The sequence below is a fragment of the Myxocyprinus asiaticus genome, chromosome 1, assembly GCF_019703515.2.
Source record: "Myxocyprinus asiaticus isolate MX2 ecotype Aquarium Trade chromosome 1, UBuf_Myxa_2, whole genome shotgun sequence".
Classification (NCBI taxonomy): domain Eukaryota; kingdom Metazoa; phylum Chordata; class Actinopteri; order Cypriniformes; family Catostomidae; genus Myxocyprinus; species Myxocyprinus asiaticus.
Window position 1 is genome coordinate 44,913,124 of NC_059344.1, and position 27,719 is coordinate 44,940,842.

Here is a 27,719-nt window from a genome sequence, read left to right on the forward strand (position 1 = left end):
AAAGTGTTTTTTTTTTGGCACGCTTGCTGCTGCTGCAGTGGTGGACTCAACTCCAGTGACAGTTTAGAGTGCAGCTCTAAAGTTCCGCTGTCATAAAAGTCCCTTTCAAAAATCTCTCAATAAATTATGCATTTATTTACACATATTAAATTAAAACCAGTAATGTAACGACAGGAACGTCGCCCATTGTCACCCACTTTTAAATACAGTATATTCATAAAAGTAATTTTTTTTTCCCCAAAAAGTTACTCAAGTAAATGTAACAGAGGAAATGAAGCATGTTACTACCCACATTTGCTGATTTGTTCAGTGACCATTTTTGGAGATTGCATATTTATTGTAATGTTGCTGGCTGCTGGCAATGATAAAGGCGATGACGTGAAGATGAGAAGAACCCAAGTGCAGTTTATTTACAAATGTGATAACCAACAACCCTAACTACAAACGTGAAACATAAAACATAAACTTGACTATTACTTGACTATAAACATGACTTGACTATAAACATAACATGCCTTGACTTGGCTAGGAGCAAAACATATCCACACACATTCAATACTTGACAAACGACAATGGAAAACATGAGGGCTTATATACAAGACACGGGAGAACAAGACAAAAAAGTTAACCAATGAACATACAGAACTCTAACAAGATAATAAAACAATAAACCAATGAAAACATGACACATGGACATGGAGGGAAAACATTAAATCACATGACAAGGGATCTCATGACATGAAACAGGCACTAAACTTTTCAAAATAAAAGACATGAATCAACAAAATACACATGACATTTATGCCAGTAGGTGACAACAAATGAGAGACTTATCTTAAGTTATAAGAAGGTCATTCAATCACTGACTCAACTGATTAATAAAAAAAAAAAAATTAAATAAACGAGAAAGATTCATTCATTACATAAAATATTCATTCAAAAACACTGATTCGTTTATGAACGACACCGCTAGTTTGAAGCCATGGTATGAGTGCAGTGCAGAGACTGGAGCTGTGCTTGATGCTTTGGAACTATTTTCACTGGCAATGCACTAACTATTGTCTAAAACTTAAGTTATTTAATATAACTTACTTGTTTGTTGAACTGTTGTATGAAAGCAATATCACACTCGCAATCGTGGTGTTGTGTCATATTTCAGCATGATTGTGATTACCTGCAGGCTCATGCCTATAACTGAATCACAGTCGTGTTGATACAAGGAAAAACAGCATCATTGCGAGTCTGATACTACTGAATTGTTTTGTACATTACTCCTTTACTTAATGAAGAAGGGAAACTGCCCAATCAAATGATCCATGAAACCAATTGTGATTAATTTTTGTTTGCACTAAATAAGTCAAGAACCAACCTGCCTGCTCATTTAAATTTGCTACATTTAAGTCTATGTGCCAATGCAATCAGTTGTACTTCCAAAATCTCCTACCACTGTCCATGTCATTGTAACTGATTTCTACTCAAACTGACATTAACTGTACCCTGACACAGGCACAGCTGTTCCACAGTCCACTTTGTCTCATAACAGGGCTCACCGACCGTCATCTCATGCGCACACAGTTGGATCAATCAATTGTTAGATGGGGAGCTACACAATGGCTTTTGATTATGCATTGTAGGAGCACTGTAGCTCTCACTATAATATTGTGCTACCTGTGTTCATGGCAACCAAAATTATTAGCCAGCTTTAGGCAAGCATGTATAGCAGTATTATACACAATATGCCATACGATTTAATATGAGCCAACTATCAGGTGTAGCCCTATGGATTCAGCAACACATTTTATTATTTGACTTTTTTTCTGACTTCAATGTCATAGAAGGACACTGACATAAAAACAGAGAGGGATATATATATATGTTATGTGTCACACATTTTACTATAATATCACATGTTATAGTATGTCACATCAACAAATGTTTATTTTATATGCAGAATACATTTATTTGACCTCTGCTGCACTCTTTTTCCTTTAGGTATTTTTAAATGGTTTCCTCTAAGGACATACACGGACACATTTCACTTATTAACTGTCAACATGCTCCAAGGTGAGGCTGCATTCATGTATTATCCTGGCTCAAAACCATGTTGAGTCCTTTCACAGACCCTGAGTGCTGTCTGAAGTGTCTCTCTTCCAGGTGTGGGTGTATATGTGAGTATGTGTTTTTGTGCGTTTATTGTTGGTAATATAAGAGTATGCATTTGTAAAAAAACAATTCTCCTTAAAAAATAAAAGTTATTTTGAGGCAGAGCCAGCAACTCAAATCTGCCTCTTCTAAAACCTCTTTTCATAAAGGTGAAATTTGTAATTACTACATCTCTAGCAACACAAAAGAGAATTGCAGAAATAATTGCTGTTTCAAACAGGTTTTCCAATACACTCCTCTCATCTATTGGTTGGACAAAAAGCAGTCCATCCCAAACTCACACACAATGTTGCTTTGTGGGGCCACTCAAACAAACCATACATTTTGAAAGTAACACAAAGTTGTTTTTTTTTTTTTCATTTGTCAAAAAAACAATAAATCAGTCAGAATGAAGGGGTGAGACGTTAACACGCTCAAAATGCAGAACACACACACACACACACACACACACACATACACACACACGCTGGTGCGGCTATCCCTATGACGACTCTCCACAGACATAATTATATTTATACTGTACGAACAATAGATTCTATCCTCTAACCCTACCCTTAAACCTGACCCTCACAAAAAACTTTCTACATTTTTACATTTAAAAAAAAAAAAAAAAAACATTGTTTAGTATGTTTTTTCTTTCTTTCTTTCTTTTTTTCTTTTTTTCTTTTTTTTTTTTTAACAATTTTTATTGTTTAGTATGTTTTTTTAAGCGATTGGAATTATGGAGACACTAGAAATGTCCCATAAACCACATTTATAGCATAATACCCTTGTAATTACCAGTTTGTAACCTAAAACAATTTCTTCGTAAACCACCCAAACCCGCCCCCCCCACACACACACACATACACACAAACACGTTGGTGCAGCTATTCTTATGAGGACTCTCCATAGAAATAATTATTTTTATACTGTACGAACTATAGATTCTATCCCCTAACCCTAACCCTACCCCTAAACCTAACTCTCACAAAAAAAGTTCTGCATTTAAAATTTTCAAAAAAACATTGTTTAGTATATTTTTGTAAGGGATTTGAATAATGGGGACACCAGAAATGTTGTCATAAACCACATTTATAGTGTAATACCCTTGTAATTACAAGTTTGTAACCTAAAAATCTTTCCTCGTAAACCACCCAAACCTGCCCACAAACACACACACACACACACACACACACACACACACACACACACACACACACACGCACACACACACACACACACACAGAACCAGGGCATTAATAAGTGGATCTCTACAGCCACCTTTTGGTCATTGTTGGAATTAAAAGTCATCTGTTGTTTTCCAGCTGATGACAGCAATCTGACACACACAACACATTCACACACGTATGCAAAACAAATTTTTTTTTTTTTTTTACTATAATAAGTTTGAAATTGCAAAATCTTTACTCCGATTCTTTTTTGTACTCTAATTGAATTTTCATAATTTTGCAGTTCATTTTGGTTTCTTGATGTTAATTTTCTTGACATTATTATGCATATACTTAGATTATTACATTTTATGTTTTAAAAAATTGTTTGGTAGAAAAATGCTTATTCTGTGTCTTCTCCTAATAACACCATGGTCAGGTTTGATTGCAAGCATAATGACACTAACTCCAAAAGCTGACACTTCAAATATTTTAAAATGCTAAACATTGACAAATAATAGTTTGATAATGTCTAAATATATATCCAAATGCATATCTTGTGATAAAATATAAAATTAGTTTACAACAAGCCATCAGACTACACAATGGGTGGTTACTACAGGCATCCGCTGTTACTGGCATGTCATGGTTTTCAAGTCATGTTATATATATATATATATATATATATATATATATATATATATATATATATATATATATATATATATTTATTTATTTATTTTTATTATTTTTTTCACCAGATGGCAGCAGTATGCTTCCAATTCATGTCACATTCTCATATTTCCATCTTGTTTCAACTTATAGAAGTGTAGGTTCTGGATTTTATTTTATTTTTTCAAAAAAATTATTATTTGTTTATGCATTGGTAAATTATTGGTAAAATTTAGAAATGTACATGTAAATAATATAAAAAATAGCATCAACTCCCAAAATAAATGCATAATTTAATTGTTCTTACTTCATGGATGAAGAATTATCATTATCATCATCAAAAAATAACCATGAATACCAAAGGGAGGTGCCAATTTTCAATACCATAGGAAGGTTAAAGAAGTAGCCCATAGGGTAGTTATCTGAGAAATTAGAACTTTAGAGTTTCTGCACATCCTTGATATCCTCACTGTGCCATTAATTCTGTAAATGTCTTTATTTTCTACTTTGTAAAATCAATAATCATTTCAGTTATAATGCTTTGTGAATTGTATGTCACTGGACTGTCTACAACAGTGGTTCTCAACTGGTTTTGCTTCGGGACCCAGATTTTACATTGGAAATCAAGTGGTGACCCACCGTAGTAAAAACATAACCTGTATTTAATGTACCCTGGGTCGCATTTACTTTTATCTTGAATAGTTTTGTTCTTGGTTTTCAAGTATAAGGCCATGCATCAAGTGACATTATTTGTGTTGTTGACATCAACAACAAAAGTGACAGGAAGTTTCCTCTCCCCCCTTTTAACAATTTAAGAGAATATTTATATATATGAGCCCATTATTATCTCATTTATTTCTAATTTCAAACATCATTCACACAGAACATACATATTACACAGGAGAAAAGACTCCTCATATGGTTAGGTCAATGTAGCTAGTCTTAAATAACAGTAATAATAATAAATTATAGTATATATATATATATATACACTAGCTGAAACATTTTAAACTTTAACTACAACTGCCACTGTTGATAAAAATATGAGGTCTAATATATTCTAATGATAGATTAATTCATATGAAACTATAACTTGTCAAAATATAACAATTACTTTTATTCATGTAAAATCATGAAACAGTTTTGTAAAGGTGATGATGTGTAATGAAAAATAAAAAATAAAAATAGCGCATAGCACAGTGTTGCTCTTTCCCTTCTCAGTGCTGTTTCAATGATCAGAGATCTTCAATGAGAACCATGTCATTGTTCTTTCCCTGCTGTCCGTAACCCAGTCCGAATATACCTGCGACCCACTTTCAGCTAGTATATATATATATATATATATATATATATATATATATATATATATATATATATATAATATAATTTATTATTATTACTATTATTTAAGACTAGCTACATTGACCTAACCATATGAGGAGCCTTTTCTCCTGTGTAATATGTATGTTCTATTTGAATGATACATGGCCTTATACTTGAAAACCAAGAACAAAACTATGCAAGATAAGAGGAACTGAGACCCAGGGTACATTAAATACAGGTTGCGTTTTTACTACAGTGGGTCGCCACTTGATTTCCAATGTAAGATCTGGGTCCCAAAGCAAAACCGGTTGAGAACCACTGTTCTAGTCAAAGATATCCTTAAAGCCCCGTACACACATGTATCGACTTTATCGCTTGATGTTGCTAGTCTCTGTACTGTGAAGTCAGTAGCGGGCATTGCTACTGATGTCGCTCTAACATTACTGGTGGACTACACGCCTGGCCATGTCTTTTGAAAATCTGATCACAGATGAGGTATTTTGCCAGTAAAACTAAGATATCAGGGATTCAGTTTTCTTGTCTCTAAAAATGAATATTCTGCAGGGGAGAGTGTTTTTATATAACCTGCAGCAGTGCTCAATGCACAAATCAAATTCACTCAGCCTGCCGAGAGATTCTTTTCCATGCATCGTTTTTATTATATCCATGTGCGTGGTTACAGACAAATCATGTAGAACAGTAAAATCGCTCACAGAAACTTATCCTCTGTCTTGCCTGCACTCGACTCTATTATCTCACAGAAGACAGATGACATGAGCTCCACTGACACCCTCCTCACTCCTATTGGTTGTTGCTCCCGAAAGTCGCTCCTTATTTGAAAATGAATGAGCACTAGTCACTTTATCGCTGGAAGTCGCTGCATGTGTTGTACGGGGCTTAAGTCATCAATTTTACTTGACCTAGTGAACACAACAGAAAATGTATTTTATTTGGTACCAACAATAAGACATCCCTATTGAGACTTAAGAGAGGTTCATTCTACCTTGTACATATATATATATATATACATATATATATATTACAATAAAGCTCATTCTGATTCTGATTCTGGTATACCTACTTCATTTCCATAGCAACAAATCTCTGTTTGACAAAAGAAAACAGTCTGTCAACATTTTCTTTTTCCACAATGAATGCAAAAAGAGGATCACAAAACATCATGCCACTAGAAAGCTATCTCTCCAACTTGAGTAAAAACGTCTATTACAGATTTTGTTTCCAATGGAGAGGTATGGAATACCCTACACTAATTATCCTATTCATTCATGTTTAATCATATAACACCATTGTCAAGTAACACTTCCAAGAAGCCAAGAACAAATTAGAACTGTTTCAGTCTCTCAGAATTTTTCTGTATGCCAACTGTCAACCTCAGGATACAAACTCTGAAAATAATGGCAAACCTGGAACTGCATTGTAAAGGAAAAGGGTGTTTTATCTGTGCACCCCAGGTGACAATAGTGCAACAGATCTGCATGTCGTATAGGTACAGCTTAGCTAGCCCACTTGCTGTAACTTCATTACCAACCCACAACCACGGCCACTGAGCAAAAGCAAAACACTTAACCAGGAAAATATGACCTACTAATGAAGTAATTATTAAGCCTACAACTTATAACAATAACAACGGAATTTCAATGCAGCTGCACATGTCTGGTCCTGAAGCATTTCTTCATACCTGCATTTTTATAACCTAAAACTGTCAAAACAAAATGACTAGTTCATACTTTTTTAAGTATAGCTAAAAGGCTAATGAGATGTCACTACTGGGTAATTTAAATAAGACTCAGAGGCAACAACTTTTCTCAGAGGACACCAAATGTTTACCTAAAGTGTCTTATCTAGACGTGTACCATTGTCTTGTTGACACTGAGTGCGTCTACACGAGAGAGGTCGATGAAATCGTATTGTAGCTACAACTATTTCCTTAGCAGAAAGATTGGTAATATTTGATTGCTCCCATTATATTCAATAAAGCAGTTAATACTTCAAGGGTGATTTGCATTGCTTCATTCATTATAATGCGAGCGATCTGTTAGATCACTTTTAGAGGTCGTAAAGAAATTCTCTGATTAGCCAGCTAGACTAGACTATCAAACTCACAGTTAGTTCTGTGTTACTTAACCAGTGGTGGAAAGAGTAATGATTTTTTTTTTTTTTACTTAAGTAAAAGTACTGCTTCTGAAGGAATAATTGACTTGAGTACAAGTAGAAATACTGAGAAATATTATGACTCAAGTAAGAGTAAATAAGCAGTTTGCCAAAAAACTACTCAAGTAATTACGTTACAAGTCAAATTTTGGTTTTAAAAACAGACAAAAAGAAACACATTTCTCCTGAAATTCCATTTTCTCTTTAAATTCTTTAAAGTCTATTGTTTTAGAGAGATGAAGGCTATTCCATGCATTACTGTTTTGAAACAGTAACCAGGATAGAGAGGGAAGTAGACGGCTCAGATACACAACAAAAAGACAAGTAAATCATAGCCTCTAGTTTAAGAAACAGACTCCTCACAGGTCCTAAACTTGCAGCTTCTAAATGCCAAAGACCTGCATTGCTGCAAGAGGATTCTTGGACAAACAGAACATTTTAAAAATACATTTATTTAAACAGAAATAGCCATTTGTAACATTTTAAATGTCTCTAAATCATCTCTAAACTACATAATGTGCTTTGTGACTGAAACACATTCCTATTTCAGGTTTATTCTCATTCATGTATGTCCAAGTATTTTGGCTATTAAGTTAACATATTGTACAACACTAATATAATGCAATATCATAGAGGAGGAAATTTATCCTCTATGATTTTGCAGCAATTATCCAAATATGGAATAAGATTATTAAGCAAACTGTTATCAACTCCTACATGTCAAATGAATAAAATTAAGGCAAAAACAAACATTTCATACAGTGTTTAGTGAGAGATATGATTGATTCAAACACTATAAGTGGTTGTTCTGTATATGTATTATTGTATTACAGTTGTAATAATAAAGTCTTAATTAACATAATGGTTATTTAACATATTGAGATATTATTATTAAGTAAATAGTAGAATTTGGTTACATTATGTTTTGTGATATCAATACCTTCTTTATATAACATCCATCCCTTGCACACTTTTGGCCTCTAGCAGGTGAGGCTTTTTAGACAGATAAACAGCAGCACGGGGCAGGGAAGTACAGTACAACACTGTGTGCCAGAGTGTTACCTGCTAGGACAGTTTCTTTTTAACAAGAGGGGCAAACGGTTACGGAATTTAACGCGGGAGTACAATACCAAACTGATGCGAATTGATAGAAAGGGAACAGCCCGTCTGTGCGCGCACTGGTGCGAGGAACCTGACAGTGAAAAAAAAAAAGATGTTCAGTGAAAAGTCAAAAGAAGATCGCAATGTATGTAAATTTAACTATATAAGATATTATTAATAAAAGACAGGAACTCGTTGTGAGGGCAATTTTGCCTCAATATTTTGAATTTCGTGGATATTTTTGTTAATTTCGATGGCATTTTTGCCCCGAGTGCCTGTTAATTTCCGGCACTATTGGCATTGTATCTTTCTAAGGTATTTAAAAGTTTATTTTAGACATACAGTAGCAAGTAAACAAGATATCCCCACATATATGTCAAACTACATTGTGTTAATGTTTGACACAGATTTAAACATTGCCTACCTTAAAAATAAGTGAAGTTTGATCAGTGGTTAAACGTGTTCAGACGGTTCCCTCGTACATGAATGAACAGCTCCTTTCCAGGATAAAATGAAATATGCAGAAAATCACAGTACTGAAGTTATTGTATAGTGACGGCAGAAAGTGTTGAAGAAGCAAGAGAAGAGAGGACACTGGCAGCAGTTTATGCAAGCTGCTGTGCTCATGATGCTCTGCCCTGTGGACTTCCGTCGTGCCACACACAGTGCGTTTAACTTTCTTCATCCCAAAAAATTCAGAAATATTATTCTTTTTTTAATTCTTTTTTTTTTTTTTTTTTTGTACTTTGTAAATGTGGTGAAACATAACTAGAGAAGTTGAATACTTCATTTTTAATCAACTCAAGTAAAGTAGTACTATTTATTTATACTTAAAGAAGTAGAAAAATTAGAAACATTTACTCAAGTACTGTAACGAGAGTAGTTGTAATTTGTTACTTTCCACCTCTGTACGTAACCAACAGTTGTTAATACTATAGGCTACACATCAAGCTGTCTTGCTTCACTGCTGAAATCCATTTTTTTTTGTATTTTGGAAATCAATACACTTTCATTTTTATTAGTTCCAGGCATCCAGGGAGCATCCAGCCACCGAACAACATGATCCAAATGTTAATGTTAATATTTTCTGACAATCACATTAACATTACATTTATGAGTGATAATGAATGAAGCACCTCCCACTGTTGTTCTGAATATGTTTGACTACTAACCGGAAATCTTCTAACAAATATGTCACTTCCCTTATATATGCCTTGAAATGGTTTATTAACTGTAAATAATGTCTCCATGTGTTTGTTATAATGTAGCAGTGCAAATATTGCATTCATTTGGTTCATTTTAGTTAATCAGTTTGTTCGGATGGAAGTACATCCATTAACCAATTCAAACGATTCACTGATTCATTTGAGTAGCTGCACAAAGGTCCCTTTGCAGCATTTTATGTCTTCTTTTTTGTAGTCAAATAGTTTTGCTTCTGTTCATCAGTATGTTTTCTTCTCAGTTATATTAATTACTTTTTCTAGTTTTATTCATTGCATGTGGTGTAAATTTATCTGTTCATGTTTAAAGGGATAGTTCAACCAGAAAATCAAAATGCTCTCATCGTTTACTCACCCTCATGCCATCCCAGATAAGTATGAATTTCTTTCTTCTGCAGAACACAAATTAAGATTTTTAGAAGATGTGAATGATGCGCAGATGATGTTTTGATGTGAAAAGAGCTTACAGCCTTAAAGTTTGTTGTTGTTTTACTGAAAAGCAATTTTAATGTTCTGTGGGAGGAAGGGTTGAAAGAAGGATACAGATAATTCATTGAAAGACCAAGGGAAAAAAGGGAATGAAGGGAAAGGAAGATTCTCCCATGTTGCAACAAACATGACCTGCATGGTGACAGCATACTGACATCACACACCAATGATCATCATTTAAACAAACAATCAGTTGTTATCTCTCTCTCAGTCTCACTCCTCTCATACACCCAAACCCTGGGTTTAGGGGCAGGGGAGCTTGCATTTTTGAAGGAAATACTCCCACTGTATAACACACTATTCTTTCTAACAGCAACCTCTCCTTCCCAATCGCTACCTCCCATGCTCTGCCATATACTCTCCTGCCTCGCTCTTTGCTCCTTTCATTTTCCCTCAATGCTCTCAAGAGCCGTCAGTCCTTTTTTCGGTTCTCTGTCTCCCTGTATCTCGTTGTGTCTCCTGCACTCTCTCCATCTCCGATTGTCTTTTTCTCTAATGAATTCCCTCAGCCTCAACTCTTTCTCTCTATCTCCATCTTCATTTGTCTTTTTCTCTCTTGTACCTGAAGCAGAGCCTCTATCTGGCTTGTCAGGAGTCTAGATAAGTGTCTGCTGGGTGCTTTTGTGACTGTGACACAAAGTTAACAGGGGACCACAGCAAGAATGAGAAACAATGTGAAATCTCAGGTTTAAAATGCAACCTTTAAGCCTTAAACACTAAGTTATATACAACTGATATAAATATAAATACATATATACTGTATATAAATAAATAAATATTATATATAAATAAATAAATACTTTATTTTTGAAAAAAGAAAAAGAAAAGAAAAGAAAAGAAAAGCAATCATGACTTCTCTGTTCTTTGTTGTGGAACAATGTGACCTTTTTCAGTCTTTCCAAGAATACAAAACACGCATTACCACAATTATTGTAGTAAACACTGAATATTGTTGATTATTTGGAGCACCAAAATATATGTGACAAACATGGTAAACAGAAATAATAAGCTCTGCGGCATTCAGTGTTCTGTGTGACTGAAACGTCCTTGACAGGTTTGTCTACTGTGAGGACAGGAAGAGCTGCATAATGGAAAGACACATGTATCTCCACTGGATATGCAGCTGCAATGGAAACAACAGCACTACAGCCCACCTGTCACATATCAGCCAGAGATAAACAAAGTGAGTTAGAGCGATAGAGAGAGAGAGAGTGAGAGAGAGAGAGAGAGAGAGAGAGAGAGAGAGAGAGAGAAGAAATAAAGAGAGAAAGCAAGAGAGAGAGTGAGAGTGGTTGGTGAAGCTATTTCTTTATCTTTCATATCCAAAGCAGGCAGTAGCTGTACTAATTATGTTGATTCATGTGGTGTGCTCTGGTAAAGCTTTTGTTGACAGTAAATATGCAAATGCACCCCCTTGTTCTCTAATGCTGACATCAGACCTTATTGATGGAAAGCCCCAGGTGGATTTGTCCACTTATTAAACCTGCAGGGAGCACCTCCCCCATACACTGCACATCTTAGCTGCTTCCTAGAACTCCTAATAGAATTGCACTAAATTGTAGGTTTTTAAAAGAGGCTTTGCTGCATAGCAACATGGGCATCATTATTTATGACTCTGCTTTGATGAAAAGCCACACATAAAGATTGAAGTTAGTAACCAAGTAATGGAGAAAATACAGTATAGTAAGGTTTTTGGTAAAGGTCAACGGAATTATAATATCTGAATTTGCAATAGCTAAACCAGTAACACTTTAGAATAAGGGTATATTTGTTAACATTAGTTAATGCATTAGGGATCCTGGACCAACAACAATATTAACATCATTTATTAATGCTGGTTAATGTTAATTTATAAAAACAGAATTGTACGTTCATGTTAGTTAATACTGCATTAAATGCAACTAATCTTAACAAATACAACTTTTCATTTTAAAGGTGTATTAGTATACGTTAAAATTAACATTAACCAAGATTAACAAATGCTGTAAAGTACTGTTACATTTTCACGTTAACTGTTAATTTGTTCTTGTATATAAATATAACCTCATTGTGAAGTTATCTCTAAACTACATCCAATAATATGATTAATCTATTTAAAAAGTAAAATTTTAAATATAAAGTAAGGGATAATGTACTGTCAGCTGGTCATTATCGCAAAATAAACCCATATAGGGTCATTAGGACTTGTATTACCCTGAAGGGGTTTATTTTGCAATAATGACCAGCTGACTGTACATAATCCTGCTTATTGCATGGCTACCTACCAAATGGACATGACATATTAATTTGCGTTGAAATGATGTCATGTTAGATGAAAGAAATCACAGAGTCTCTAAAAACAGCTAAATTCCTCCTCTGGCTTGTGTCAAGAGTTCCTGTTAAATTTCGTATTAATTTTAAAATTCTGTTAACTAGAGACAAAGCTTTGAATGGTCTAGCTCCACAGTACTTAAGTGACCTTCTGTCATGCTATATTCCATCACGTTCATTACAATCACAAAATCCTGGCCTGTTAATAGTTCCTAGAATATCAAAATCCACAAAAGGAGGTAGATCCTTTTCCTATTTGTCTCCTAAACTATGGAATAGACTCACTAACACTGTTCGGGACGCAGACACACTCATAGTTTAAGTCTAGATTAAAGACTCATCTATTTAGCCAGGCATACACCTACTTTATCCATCAACTCACAATTAGGCTGCTTTAGTTGGATCTGCCAGAACCAGAAACATTTCTCATAATCTATAACTCTGCAATAAATTGAATGGCATCTATGCTAATATTATTCTATTTGTTTCCCTGTCTCAACCCCGGGATTCATATCCCAAGGTTACCAGAGCCGGCCAGATCCAGCTCCGTTCCTGCTTGGTGTCGGACTCCACTGCAATGTGTCACTGAGTGATGACAACAAACTACAGCCGGTGCTAGCCAGACATCACTTCGGTCTTTTATGATGGACTTCAGAGGATGATCTGATTTCGACTCCAACTTTAAGATATCGGATACTTCATATGCCACTGCCTGAAACTTGGATTTAGGATGGACCCAACCGAACCTCACCAAAATTGCCGGTTGAACTGCGATGCACCTCATTGATCTCTGCCTGCATCACCTTGTCTATTGATGGACTACACTCTTGAAATTGAATACATAGACTATCAATTAATTGCCAAAAAAAAAAGCCTTCATCAGCCAACTAACAAAGGACAATGCATCTATGTGAACTTCTGCAGTTAATCCAGGATGAACTTCAAAGACATTAGTCTTTAATCTAACAGTTCATACAAAATCTTTGTTTAAATACTGGACCTTAACATTTACTTAGTTTACAAATTTGAAACCATGACTTGCACTGCACACAAATAACTAATATTGGCATTATATTCATGCTGTTTAGCCAATTTACAATCATATTTAATCGAATTACACAATGATGACTCTAAGACTTTATAGATATTACAGTTTCATTGTCTGTTAAAGCATGATTTTCTGTAAAGCTGCTTTGAAACAATGTGTGTTGTGAAAAACGCTATACAAATAAAAATGACTTGACTTGGTGTTTCCTTTGTGAAAATGACCTTCAGACTGCTCATTATCCTACTTATTACAAGAATAATTGCCAAATAAATAAATATATGGATTAGAAACATTTATTTGAGTTGAAATTGTTTTATTAGCTTACTTGTGGAGATTGCAGAGTGATACGAGAAGTAGAAAATATGATTTGCACCACTTAATCCCAGGATGCGCATAATTTCTTCAGAAATATCAAACAGCTAGATGGTGCAATTGACCAATCAGAACTGAGTATTCCAGATAGCTGTGTAATAATTTATTTTAAGATGGTACGGAAATATAATGTGAAAACATTGAAAAGTAAAAAAAAAAAAAAAAAAAAAAAAAAAGTACAGTTAAAACCCACGTTTTGGAGAAGTTAACATTGAAAATCATATTGGATTTTCTTACAAATTTCTTTTCTAAACGTACATGAGCTGCATGGAATCTGTTAAACATTACTTCTAAGTTGAGTGAACACTTCTTGAGATGGAGGACCTTCCATCCAATCCCTGCAGGTTCCAACTCCATGGACTAAGTTCTATGTAGTGCATATAGGGTTCCTATATGTTTTACCAAACCCACCACCTTTTATGTTAAAATGTGTATTTATGATAATGAATTATCAGATTCAAAGTCATTCTCACTTCAACTCAAATATCTTTTATGAAAATGACTATGCTTGGATAACTGCAATATTCTGTAATGTTAAACTTACCAGAAGGTCTCTCAGCTTGACCCCCAGATGTCTGTGTGCAGGAAACAATTACATATCTCTTCAGCCATCCTCATTAAGACTCAGATGGCTACTTTATGACAAAAACAAAATACAACCTGTCAGTAAGATTGCTGCCTAAGACATAACTAAGACATGTCGGTTCACACTGGTAGATGGTGGTTTTCCAGTGTGGTGCCTTACAATCTTACGAATTTGGAAAATTTGTAAATCTGGGCCAATGCACCAACTATCAAAAAATAGTGAATTTTTTTCTGTCATCGAAACCAGAGACAGACTTGTATTAAAATGAATGAGAGATGGAGAAATTGGATCGCCCAATATGGCGGGTGTAGAAAAGGAAGTCCGCCTTACAGGTAGAAGAGCCAATCACCATTTTAAGAGATTGTAGCAAATTAGCTTAAAAAGGGAATTATTTATAATTAATTATAACTGGTTATAATTAATAATAAATATTTAGATTAGATCTTAGAATTAACTGTAGCAGAATCGATATTACAATTATTTGATCTGTCCGTCCACCGAGCAGACAATATAATTATTTATCAATTCTAGGAAGATTACTTTCCTGGCCAAGGAACAATAGCCTTCCTACTTATACAGTGCTAGCAGTAGTTTAGCACGTAGCAAGGAGCAACATTCAGTGACTTTGAATTGTGAGCGGAACACAGAGACAATCAATTGTGAATATAAGGGATTTAATAAATGGAACTATAACTAACATACAAACAAACTAAGCAAAACATACATATATAGAATGAAGGAAAGTAAGGAAAAGAGAGAGAGAGCAAAGAATGGCAGTATTTCACATCAATTAACCACAACCTAAATGAGAATCATCAGAGGCACAATTCACCTTAAAAGGGGTTCAAACTTAAACACGCACCTAATCAGTTGTAAATGGTTACTTCCATTGGTTTGTTGCTGAATAAGAGTCTTGATGCGGTAGACGAGGTTCTCGACGATTTCTTTAGGAGTGAGTTGAAGAAGTCCACGGCAAATCCACAAAGTTACTTGAAGGTAAACACTGCCAGAAGGTTAAACTCAAGAGGAGAGTTTTGGAGTGTGTTGGTCTCAAGAAGAAGAGTTTTGAGCGATGATTAGTCTGCGTTCTGGAGTTTTAATAGTTCATTGCTGCACCCATTTTGTGGGTGGAGTGGCCAATCAGAGGCATGCATTTTGAGCGGGAGAGACATCCTTTGTCTCCGTTTATGGCCCATTCGCATTTTATTGCTGATCTGGACCGCTAGTGCAGCTTTTAATTCAAAACATAGTAAGAATTGTTCGATGCATTTCACGATCACATAGTGTACATTATTGTGTGAGAAATAAAGAGAAGATCATTTTGATACCAAGAAGGTAACCTCCAGACGATATTAAAGCAGAGATACACTCATACACTTGAATATAGGCATTTAACGTCTAACTAATACAAGTAAAGGGTTTTAACTAAGTTAATATAATAGGGGAATATACATACAACACATGCATATAGCAGATACATTTATAACTGCTTACTATGGCCTAAATAGAGAAAATGTATTTAGGTGTGTGTGTGATGTGTATTGGAATTGGTGGAGACAGACAACTGCTCTGGTGCCTGGCACGGGGGTCACCCCCCTTTCTGTGGAATGTGTTTGAAGCTTGATGGAGACACTCCAGAGGTGACCTGTTTTAGCATCCTTTTGATAGTGATAAAGACCATCTGCAATTTAGCACCCATATAAATGTAAACGTGGAGGCCAGGTCAGTAATTTATATGCAAATGTCAAAAGGCTAAAAGGGTTTTTTTTTTTAAACAAAGTGTAATTAGCCATCACTGATCTTACACAGACGTTACAAGATACAGCACCTGTCAGTTAACCTGAGAATGCACATGTGCATTAGCTGTAACAGCTTTAAAACTAGCATTTATTTTTTTATTTTTTTTTAAGTAAAGATCCACAATTTATGATACCGTTGTTGTCAGATTTGACTGCTGATTTGATATATGTTATTTGATTGTACTCTAGACCAACTGTTTTGGAGATTTCAGTCTCTCCCCATTCAAGTAGATAGGAGATGTACATAAAGGAATAGTTCACCCAAAAATGAAAATTTGCTGTTCCCTATCTGTCACTCACTCGACATTGGTGTCGATGTAGTGACACTAGGGGTCACTCTTGGGTGCCCGAGACACCTCTGGTCTTTGATAAAAGGCCAATGAAAATTGGCGAGTGGTATTTGCATGCCACTCCCCTGAACATACGGGTATAAAAGGAGCTGGTATGCAAACACTCATTCAGATTTTCTCTTCGGAGCCGAACGGTCATGCTCACTGAGCTGAATACTACTGTTCATTCACCTCTGCTGGATCTGATGGCGCATTTCAGCGGCTTCTCCCTCCTCTGTACTGGTGCACTGCAGAGAATGCCCCTGGGCGCTTTGGCAGAAAAACTAGAAAGTATATTTTCTGAAAGAGCATTTTTCCCCTCTAAAAGAGTATATATTTCTCTTAAAGAGCGCACACACGGAACGTCTTTTTAAAGACGCGTCTTTTTAAAGATGCTTTTCCGATTGTGTGTTATTCCTGGTTGTGCTCGTTATCTCTCGCCTTCTAATGGTCACGATCACTGTCTTTCGTGTCTGGGCACTGTTCATGCGGAGACAGCGTTCGTGGATGGTCATGTTCTCATTGCGAGAATATGTCCATGGCAACGTTGCGGTCGCGGCTCACCTTCGTAAGAAAGCGAGCCACCCCAGAGGCTCCCGCCTTGGTCCTTTTACCCACGGGTTTGAGGCCAGCGCGGCTAGCACTGGGGGTGATTTGGGGACCCCAATGGGACCGCCTCCGCCGGGTATCCCCCCGCGGACCTCCCATTCCCCAGCACGCTCGTCTGCCCCGATCGGGCTTCCGGGTGAGTCCGCTGGCTCATCTCACGGCGAGTTCGACCTCTTATTCGGAGCCCGCGAAAGTGATGCATCGGAGAACGGGCTCGTCCAGTCGGAAGCCTCAGCTGGGCTCCTCCCTTTGGGGTCGATCACCCAGTCACAGGCTGACACAGAGATGATGACATGCTTTCCCGGGCAGCCGCCAGCGTCGGTTAGAGTGGATTTCACCGCTCTTCCCTGAACCCTCGCGGCTCGGTGATTGGTTCCTGGGCTCGTGGCGCCGCTCAAAGCCATGCCTGCCCCGTTCCTTTCTTCCTGGAAGCACATGAAGAGCTGACAAGGTCGCGGGAGGCACTTTTTACTGCCCGGTCCCGATCTTTTCAGCTTCCCCGCTCTCACTACCCTCGATGGTGGGGCGGCCAAGGGTTATTCAGCAATCCCCCGGTGGATAAAGGCGCTCGCGGTCCACCTATGCCCGCAGAGCGCCGCCACCTGGCGCGGGTTCCCAAAGCCCCCGTCCAAGGCCTGTAGGTTTACGTCGTCTCTGACGGCCAAGGCCTACAGTGCCGCTGGACAAGCCGCCTCCGCCCTGCACGCCATGGCTCTCCTGCAAGTCCGCCAAGGCGCTAAAGGAACTGCACGAGGGTAGTTCCGCCCCGGGATTGATGCAGGAACTGCACTCGGTGACCGACCTCGCTCTCCGAGTGACGGAGGTCACGGCGTGGTCTCTCGGGCGGACGATGGCCACACTAGTGGTCCAGGAGTGCCACCTTTGGCTCAACCTGGTCGAGATGGGTGAGGCCGACAAGACACGATTCCTTGCTGCCCCCATTTCCCAGGCGGGCCTATTCGGCGACACCGTCGAGGACTTTGCCCAGCAGTTCTCGATGGTAGAGCAGTAGATGGATGCTAGCCGGCATATCCTGCCCTGGCGCGGCTCAAGATCCCGCACCCCATCTACTCATCGCCAAGGGCGTCCCCCTGCGGTGACTGCACCAGCTCCGCCGCAGCCCGCCCCTTTGGCCTGGCCCCGGCGTGGAGCCCACCGCAGGAAGCAGACGCCACCTGTCTCGCGGCCGCCCAGAACCCGTGAAAGGCTTCAAAGCGCCCTTGAGATGGGCGACCCAGGGACAACGAAACCCGCTGCTCTGGAGCTGGTAAGCAGATCTTCATCTTTTTGTTACCTTTTGCATTTAATTGCGCTGCATGCCCAAGTGGCTGCAGTACCCAAGAGCTCAGCAAGAGTGGTTTCCTTGTTCCCTGGGTCACGTATCCGGTGTGTACGGCTGGCATCACGACCACCGTCCACCACTCCATTTGGCAGGTTGGTGCTCCAGCGGCGGTCTCCCGCCCTGAGCGCCCAGCTGTGGCACAAATCCGCCCCCGATGTGACAGTCTCCATGGTTCACGAGGACAGGCCACTTCCTCCCCCATCCCAGGCTGTTCCAGGGGTGGTCACAAGGAGCCAGGTAAGTGCTTCAATGTCCTCAGACTCAGCACGGCCATGACGTGGTGTGGCACCTCGAGCTCCGCCCCGCCGCGAGGCCCCACCAGCCGGTACATCCGATGACGTTGTCCCTTTGGTCCCCCTTGCGCGGAACTTGGATGCATGGCATGCGCCTTCCAGTCCGTCACGAGGGCTGGTCCGGACAGTCCGACTCGGCTGCACGATTCACTTCACCGGGCATCTGCCCAGGTTCAGCGGTGTCCACTTCACCTTGGTGAAAGACGAAAATGCTGCTACCTTGCGTGGAGATCGCTACCCTCCTACGGAAGGACGCGATAGAACCTGTCCCTCCAGCCGAGATGAAGAAAGGGGTTTTACAGCCCCTACTTCATTGTACCGAAAAAAGGCGGTGGGTTGCGGCCAATCTTGGACCTGCGAGTACTGAACCGGCTTTACACAGACTCCCGTTCAAGATGCTGACGCAAAAACGCATTCTAGCTAGCGTCCGGCATCAAGATTGGTTCGCGGCGGTAGACCCGAAGGATGCATACTTTCACGTCTCGATCCTTCCTCGACACAGACCCTTCCTGCGGTTCGCGTTCAAGGGTCAGGCGTATCAGTACAAAGTCCTCCCTTTCGGCCTGTCACTGTCTCCTCGCATCTTTACGAAGATCGCAGAGGCTGCCCGTGCCCCGTTAAGGGAGGTGGGCATTCACATTCTCAACTATCTCGATGACTGGCTAATCTTAGCTCACTCTCGAGACATGTTATGTGCACACAGGGACCTGGTGCTCTCACACCTCAGCCGACTAGGGCTTCGGGTCAACTGGGAAAAGAGCAAGCTCCTCCCGGTTCAGAGCATCTCTTTTCTCGGTTTGGAGTTGGACTCAGTCTCCTTGACGGCGCACCTTATGAATGATCGTGAACTCAAGTCGCTGCGAGCCACTCACATCCCGGGCAACCTCAACACAACGGCGGATGCACAGGTTACCCTCAAGGGGGAGTGGAGACTCCACCTTCAGGTGATCCAGCTGATTTGGAGTCAATTCGACAGGCACAGGTGCACCTGTTCGCCTCCCAAGAATCCTCCCCACTGCCCGCTCTGGTATGCCCTGACCTCCCCACTGCCCTGGTCCCCTGGCATTCGCAAATATGTGTTTTCCCCCAGTGAACCTACTTGCACAGACCCTGTGCAAGGTCAGGGAGGATGAGGAGAAGGTCGTCCTGGTAAGCACCCTACTGGCCCGCCCAGACTTGGTGCTCGGACCTCATGCTCCTCGCGACAGCTCCCCCCAGGCAAATTCCCCTGAGGAAGGACCTTCTTTCTCAGGGAAGGGGCACCATCCGGCACCCGCGCCCAGACCTCTGGAATCTCCATGTCTGGCCCCTGGACGGGACACGGAAGACCTAAGCTGTCTCCCACCTGCGACGGTAGACACATTCACTCAGGCTAGGGCTCCCTCTATGAGGCACCTGTATGCCTTTAAGTGGCGTCTGTTCGCTAAGTAGTGTTCTTCCTGTCGGGAAGACCCCCAGAGATGCGCAGTCAGATCAGTGCTTTCCTTCCTGCAAGAGAGGTTGGAAGGGAGGCTGTCCCCTTCCACCTTGAAGGTGTACATTGCTGCCATAGCAGCACACCACGACACAGTCGACGGTAAGTCCTTAGGGAAGCATGATCTGATCATCAGGTTCCTAAGAGGTGCCAGGAGGCTGAATCCCTCCAGGCTGCGTCTCGTTCCCTCATCGGACCTCTGTAGTTCTTCAGGGTTTACAGAGAGCCCCCTTTGAGCTTTGCAGTCAGCCGAGCTTAAGGCACTCTCCTTGAAGACTGCCCTCCTGACTGCGCTCACTTCCATCAAGAGGGTAGGTGACCTGCAAGCGTTCTCTGTCAGCGAAACGTGCCTGGAGTTCGGTCCGGGCTATTCTCACGTGATCCTGAGACCCTGACCGGGCTATGTGTCCAAGGTTCCCACCACTCCTTTTAGGGACCAGGTGGTGAACCTGCAAGCGCTGCCCCAGGAGGAGGCAGACCCAGCCCTGTCGTTGCTGTGTCCGGTGCACACTTTACCCATCTATTTGGATCGCACGCAGAACTTTAGAGTCTCTGAGCAGCTCTTTGTCTGCTTTGGTGCACAGCGGAAAGGAAGCACTGTCTCCAAGCAGAGGATCACCCACTGGCTCATTGACGCCATAACTATGGCATATCTCGCCCAAAACATGCCCCCCCCCGGTAGGGCTACGAGCCCATTCTACCTGTGGTGTAGCAGCTTCTTGGGCCCTGGCCAGAGGTGCCTCTCTAACAGACATTTGCAGAGCAGCGGGCTGGGCAACACCCAACACCTTTGCAAGGTTCTACAACCTCCGGGTGGAACCGGTTTCATCCCAGGTAGTGGCATGCAACACAAGCAGATAAGCCCGGGATAGCCAGCCGGGTGTATCGCTTGCACATAGTGCCTTCCACCTCCTTTTGAGCTGAAGACGTGCGCTGTTAATTCCCAGTAGTGTTCACAAAAGTTGTTCCCTGGTTGACTTCCTCCGAGCCCTGTGGCAGTCGAGTTTACGGAGAGACTCGCTGCCGGCCCAGTACACGCGCTAACTAAGAGCCCGGTTCTGGGGTAGATGCTCCGCATGTGGCGGTTCCCTGTAAGGCTAACCCCATGCGATCTATATCTTCCTCAAATTCATTCCCTCCTGGCAAACTGCGTCTTCCTTGGGCAGAGCCCCTCTGCCCCAGTCTCCATGTTGTAGTAACTCCTCCCCCATTGGGCAGGATCTACCTTGAAGGCTCTCCACATGGTTGGAAAGACCATGTGATGTATTCTTCCACTTAAATATCCCCCCCTCTCTTGGGGCGAGGTGTGGTCTCCGCGGTGCCCTCCCCTTGGGAGGGACACCCTCCGACTAGACCTGGCGGCCCAGTTGGATAATCCCCCTTCTTTTTTAGGGAGTGGAAAAAGAGAAGGGGGAAAGAGGCCACGACTGGGTTAAGCCTGTCTCTATCTTTGGGTAGTCGACTTGTCCCCAAAAGGGCCGTTCGACACTCATAACTGTGTTGGGGGAGGTTACGTGTCGACCTGGTGGGCTGGCTATGAGGCACACAGCAAGTCTGCCCACCGCACACTGCCAGTTCACGTAACACCATTCAGCCTTGTGGCGTTTTGTATAGGGACCCCTAGTGTCACTACATCGACACCAATGTCGAGTGAGTGACAGATAGGGAACGTCATGGTTACTGGTGTAACCTCCGTTCCCTGATGGAGGGAACGAGACGTTGGTCCCTCCTGCCACAACGCTGAACTACCTGCTGAAATGGCCGGACCTTATATCGGCTCCTCAGCGTAAAACCTGAATGAGTGGTTGCATACCAGCTCCTTTTATACCCGTATGTTCGGGGGAGTGGCATGCAAATACCACTCACCAATTTTCATTGGCCTTTTATCAAAGACTAGAGGTGTCTCGGGCTCCCAAGAGTGACCCCTAGTGTCACTACATCGACACCAACGTCTCGTTCCCTCCATCAGGGAACGGAGGTTACACCAGTAACCATGACGATAACATACTCACCCTCAGGCCATCTAAGATGTATCTGAGTCTCTTTCTTCATCAAAACAGAATTTAAGATTTTTAGGATTAAGGCCTCCTCCTTTAAACAATGCAAGTGAATGTACTCCATTTTTTGATGGTCCAAAATGCATATTTAGGGCGCATCAAAATAATCCACGCGACTCCAGTCGATAAAGTTCTTCTGAACCCAAACGATTGATTATTTTTAGAAACAAAACAATACTTATATATTTTTTAACTACAAATGTTCGCTTCCTTACATCTCTGTGACATAAGCTCGTTGGAAATGTCATGCGTCACGTGGAGGAGGAAGCAGGAAGCACGTCATTGTTTACAAGAGAAACTTGCACAGACCACAGACCAAGCTCCGTTCACAAACCAAACAGTCCTAAACAATTTCAAAACAATATAAAATAAAAAATAATTTCCAAATAATAATAATAAAAAAAACATTACTGCAGTAAATAACCATCCTTTATTTTGGAGCAATGCCGTTGCGTTATCTACTTGTGCTTTTTCTTTAGCAGAAATATATAGGCTATATGACTGTCAGAAATTCAAGCCACACAAGTTGTAGTTAGTGAAACCAAGTGTGAGAGCGTTTACTGAGATTCACAGGATTTACAGGGTTTACACAGTGAGATCAATGGTACAGGTGATATCACACAGCAGAGAAGCTTCACAAACTGAAGCTAGTGAATTGAGTGTAGGTGCGGTGAATTAGAAATCGAGTATTGAGGATCGGAGTGCTGAGGGAGGTGCAGAGCCCAAGGGAGGCGTGACAATGACAAAGTTTTCACACATACATGTTCATGGAAAAACAGCACGGGCACAGCCGATGAATTCAGATATCGATCCTTTGTTTCTTTTGATGGTCTGAAATTCTCTGGGGTAAAATGTTCACTGCACACCCTCCAATATTTGAGAGAAAGTAGGGGTGTACTGATATCCAGGTTCAGCGCGATAAGCCAGAGCTTCAATCGCTCATGATCATGTATAGGCAATCGATGAAAAATTCATATTTTTCCAGCGTGCATTTTCTTTGGGGTTTCTGAAGGTTGAAGCATCCAGGATACACACGCCAAATGACCATTTTGAACAATACACTTACACAAATACAAATCTACAGCAAAGGCAATTAAACTTTTGTACAGCACCCCTTCTCTTGTAAACAATGACGCGCTTCCTGCCTTCTCCTCCACATGACGCATGACCTTACCAACGAGCTTTCGTCATCCCTTTCATGAGCGCGCGTCACAGAGATGTACGGAAGTCAATATTTGTAGTTAAAAAGTATATAAGTATTGTTTTGTTTCTAAAAACAATCAATCGTTTGGGTTCAGAAGAAATTTATTTATCGACTGGAGTCATGTGGATTATTTTGATGCACCCTAAATATGCATTCCCGAAATGGCCGCTCAGGATCCAAATGCAGAGTAAAAATAAACAGGGAATTTATTAATACAAAATTAATGAGAAAACAAACCAAAACTCCCACAAGGGGGAAAAAACAAACATAAACTACCCCGAAAGGGAAAAAGGGTAATCCAGGCTGAGGCAGAGGGAAACAGGACCGACCAGACCGAAAAAGGAACCAGGTAGGGGAAACAGGACCGACAGGAAATATACCAGAACACACAAGACACACAAGACTGACTGGAAAACAAGATGAACTGGCACTGGAGAGCACACACGAGGAGGCTAAAATAGGGAAAGAAATCAAACAGGTTAAAAAGGTACAGGTGAGTCAAATGAACTAATAATGGGAAAACAAGGAGGCAGGGTATGATATAAGACAGAGAGACATGCGGTGATACAGAAACAAAACAAGCCACGTGCTCTCACAAGGCAACAAAACACACAAATGGCATAAGCGCACATCGCCAAGACAATAAGGCAATATACGCCCATGCCAAACGACAAACAAGACGAGAGAATGCGTAGCAACGGCAAACCAAGCGATGCCATGCATTCTCACATTAAACAAAAACTGAACGTACATTGCGAGGCAAACGCCACAAGATGCACGCAACAGTTGACAAAAATAAGACAGGACACCTGTGCGAGAGTTCGGCCACACACAAACCCAAAATCTCAGACCAAAATGACCGAACCTCAGCACAACGCAAAGACAGCTCGCGACCCAGGTGCGCAGCACAAAGCGAGCGCAACGCGCATCCACGGTAGAGAGAGACAGACACAGAACATGGAGTATGAGCATCTGGATCCTGACATAAACCAAAACTGAACCAGACAGGGAAGTCAGGATCCAGACACCATGCTCCGGACATGCAACACAAGACAGCTCGTGATCCGGGCACGCAGCATAATGAGAGCGCAATGCAAGGTGCACCCGTGTTCACGAGAGACAGATATAAATTATTAATGCGAGTGCATGCTGCTAAGATGACATAAGCGCGATGCACCCATGTCAATAACAGACAGAAACATGGAGCATGAGTGTCCGGATCCCAACACAGACCAAAACCGAACCTGAACCAGACAGGAAGTCAGGATCCAGTCACCATGCACCAGACATGAAACAAGACAGACTGAAGAGCACACGGCAGGGAATTCAACCGACACCATGCGCTCACACAAAGACAGACAATGTAACACAAGACAGACACGGGACGATGATGCCACGGTCCTGTCAGACAAAAACCCAGACTGACAGAGTGACAGGACCATGACAGGAAAGACTTGCCTTGAAAGGGACTTAGTCTATACTCATTAAACCAGTAGACAATGCGGGGTCATACTGAGATAACACAGAGAGTGCAAACTTCTTCAAAGACAAATTCATTTCAGTCCAGTTACTCCAGAATCCTCACATAAGAAATATGTTGAATTGGGACAAGTAAACAGCTAAATGAGAACTAGCATCCCAAAGACATAACACAAATAGTCAACTTGTTTCACCTCTACACTTCCCACAGCTGACACTTACCTCTGAACTTGTTGAAGGTAGATCTGAAGGCCTTAAACCACTCAGTCTGGGATCCCACTGAGCTTGTGAGGGTGAAAATAAGATTGCAGGGCAGGCCAGACCACACAAGGATTGCAGTTTGGCAAAATAGTTCAGACTAGAGCTCTTGGATAAGAAAGCCTGGTTGAGTACACAGGATGAATGTTCCACTGGGAGATATGTGACAGATGTGCTGAAAGAATCTTTTCAGATAAAAATGACATGCAACAGTTGTCACAGAGATGCTGCTGGGCAAAAGTCACACTGGATAGAAAAACTGTTGTAGCAATCAGGGTTGTGACTCATGAGAAGCTCATTGTGTTGTCACAGCTAATGCATGCTGACTGACTGCTGCAATGGCAGCACTACAAATATGGAGGTAAAAGTGTTATAGAACTTGAGACCTTAGATTTGGATCTGAGCACTTGTATAATACATACAATATTTTACATTCATAGCCCTGTTGTAAAATTTTATAACTTGCAGTAACAGACAATGTCCCACAATTTTACCTGAATTTAATAGAGATTATTAATAACATGTCCACGGCTCAGTGGGTAGTACTGTTGCCTTACAGCAAAAAGGTCCTGGGTTTGAGTCCCAGCTGAGCTGAGGCCTTTCTGTGTGGAGTTTGCATAATCTCCCTGTGTTCGTGTGGGTTTCCTCCAGGTGCTCTGTTTTTTTTTTTTTTTTTTTTTCAATTGTAATTAGAAGTAAAATCAGAAAACTCTGGCTGCAGCACATGATGCTGATAAGGAATCCCACTGTATTTAAAATGATAAATGTTTCAATTAGTAGTGTTACAACACTTATCCCATTACACTGCAATTGAGAGATAGTATAAGGAGGAGGCATCCTATGTGCACACACACACACACACACACACACACACACACACACACACACACACACACAAAATAAATAAATAATGGGATTTTTTAATAAGAAATAAAAATGCCGGCTTTAGGAATGGAAATTCCACTTTTCAATCCTGCTTTTTCTGAAGGAATCATGCCCATTTTTTATACTGTTTTAGCATGATTTGAGATCTTAAACATTATTGAAACACAATCTTGACAAACTGTTGTGGAGATTTTTATCTTTCCCCATTAAAGTAGAGAGAAGTTGTACTTGAATTACAATCAAATATTGCCTGGGGCTGTTGCCAATATGGCCATCATGTGACTATCCATAACTTAATTCAACAAGTGGCTGAATGTCATGGAACAGTCAATACGGGCACATTGCGCTGTGGCATACAGTATTCCACAAGGTGTTTGATTGTATACTGCACATTTTGGCAAATGCAAATGTGTAGGTAATTTGGGTATTCAATGCACATAGAATATGTGCATACTGTCCACAGTATGTATACATTATCAGGGGTTAAACTGGGATTTATCCAAGGCTAAATGATGCACAAAGTTAAGGGAAATATCTCAACAAAGCACTGTTTTTATATATATAGACACATTTTTTACATCAAATATTTCCAAAGCAGATTTGATTGGCTTTCTGGTTTGTAATAAAGGCCAAATCATAAAAAAAAATAATAATCACACATTAATCTAATTATCTAGACAGAAAATGGAATCCTCAGAGGAGGAGGTATATTACTTGCTGTCATAGCAAAACCTTTGGTCAGGCCTGAAGATCCCTGGTCACAGTAAGAAAAAATATCATTCCTTACTGCTGTGTGGCTTTGGGAATGAAGCCTGGAGGTTGGCATTTGTATTTTTACTCTCAGAAACGTAAATAGGCCCTTTCCCACTGGTGGTATTAAAGCCTGTTTAAGGTACATTTACCCGGGACTAGTACTTTTCATTGCTATCGTACCTAAGGAACTATAGTTCCTCGAAGCACTGATTGGACAACTCAGCGTCGGGTGTGCATCCTCATGACCCGGCCACACCCTCCTCCTTGTCACAGTAACCCTGGTTCCCTGAGTAGGAAACGAGACACTGTGTCTAGCTGATGCATGGGGAACACGCAACTGGTAACGTGGTCTGAAGCCCTTATACAATCACGCCAATGTATTGGCTGATGACGCTTAACCCTCTGGGGTCTGAAGGTGTTTTGGGCCCTGGAGAAGTTTTGACATGCCTTGACAGTTGTGCTTTTGCTTAAAAACATATTAATGGCTAAAGTCTGATAACACTGTATTCAGCACAAACTGGGCTACAATAATATGTGAACAACATGTGTGTACATGTTTGTATTTTTGAGAAAATAAAGTTTATGCAAGGTTTTTGAAAAAACAAAAATTTTAAGTCACTGAAATAAGGC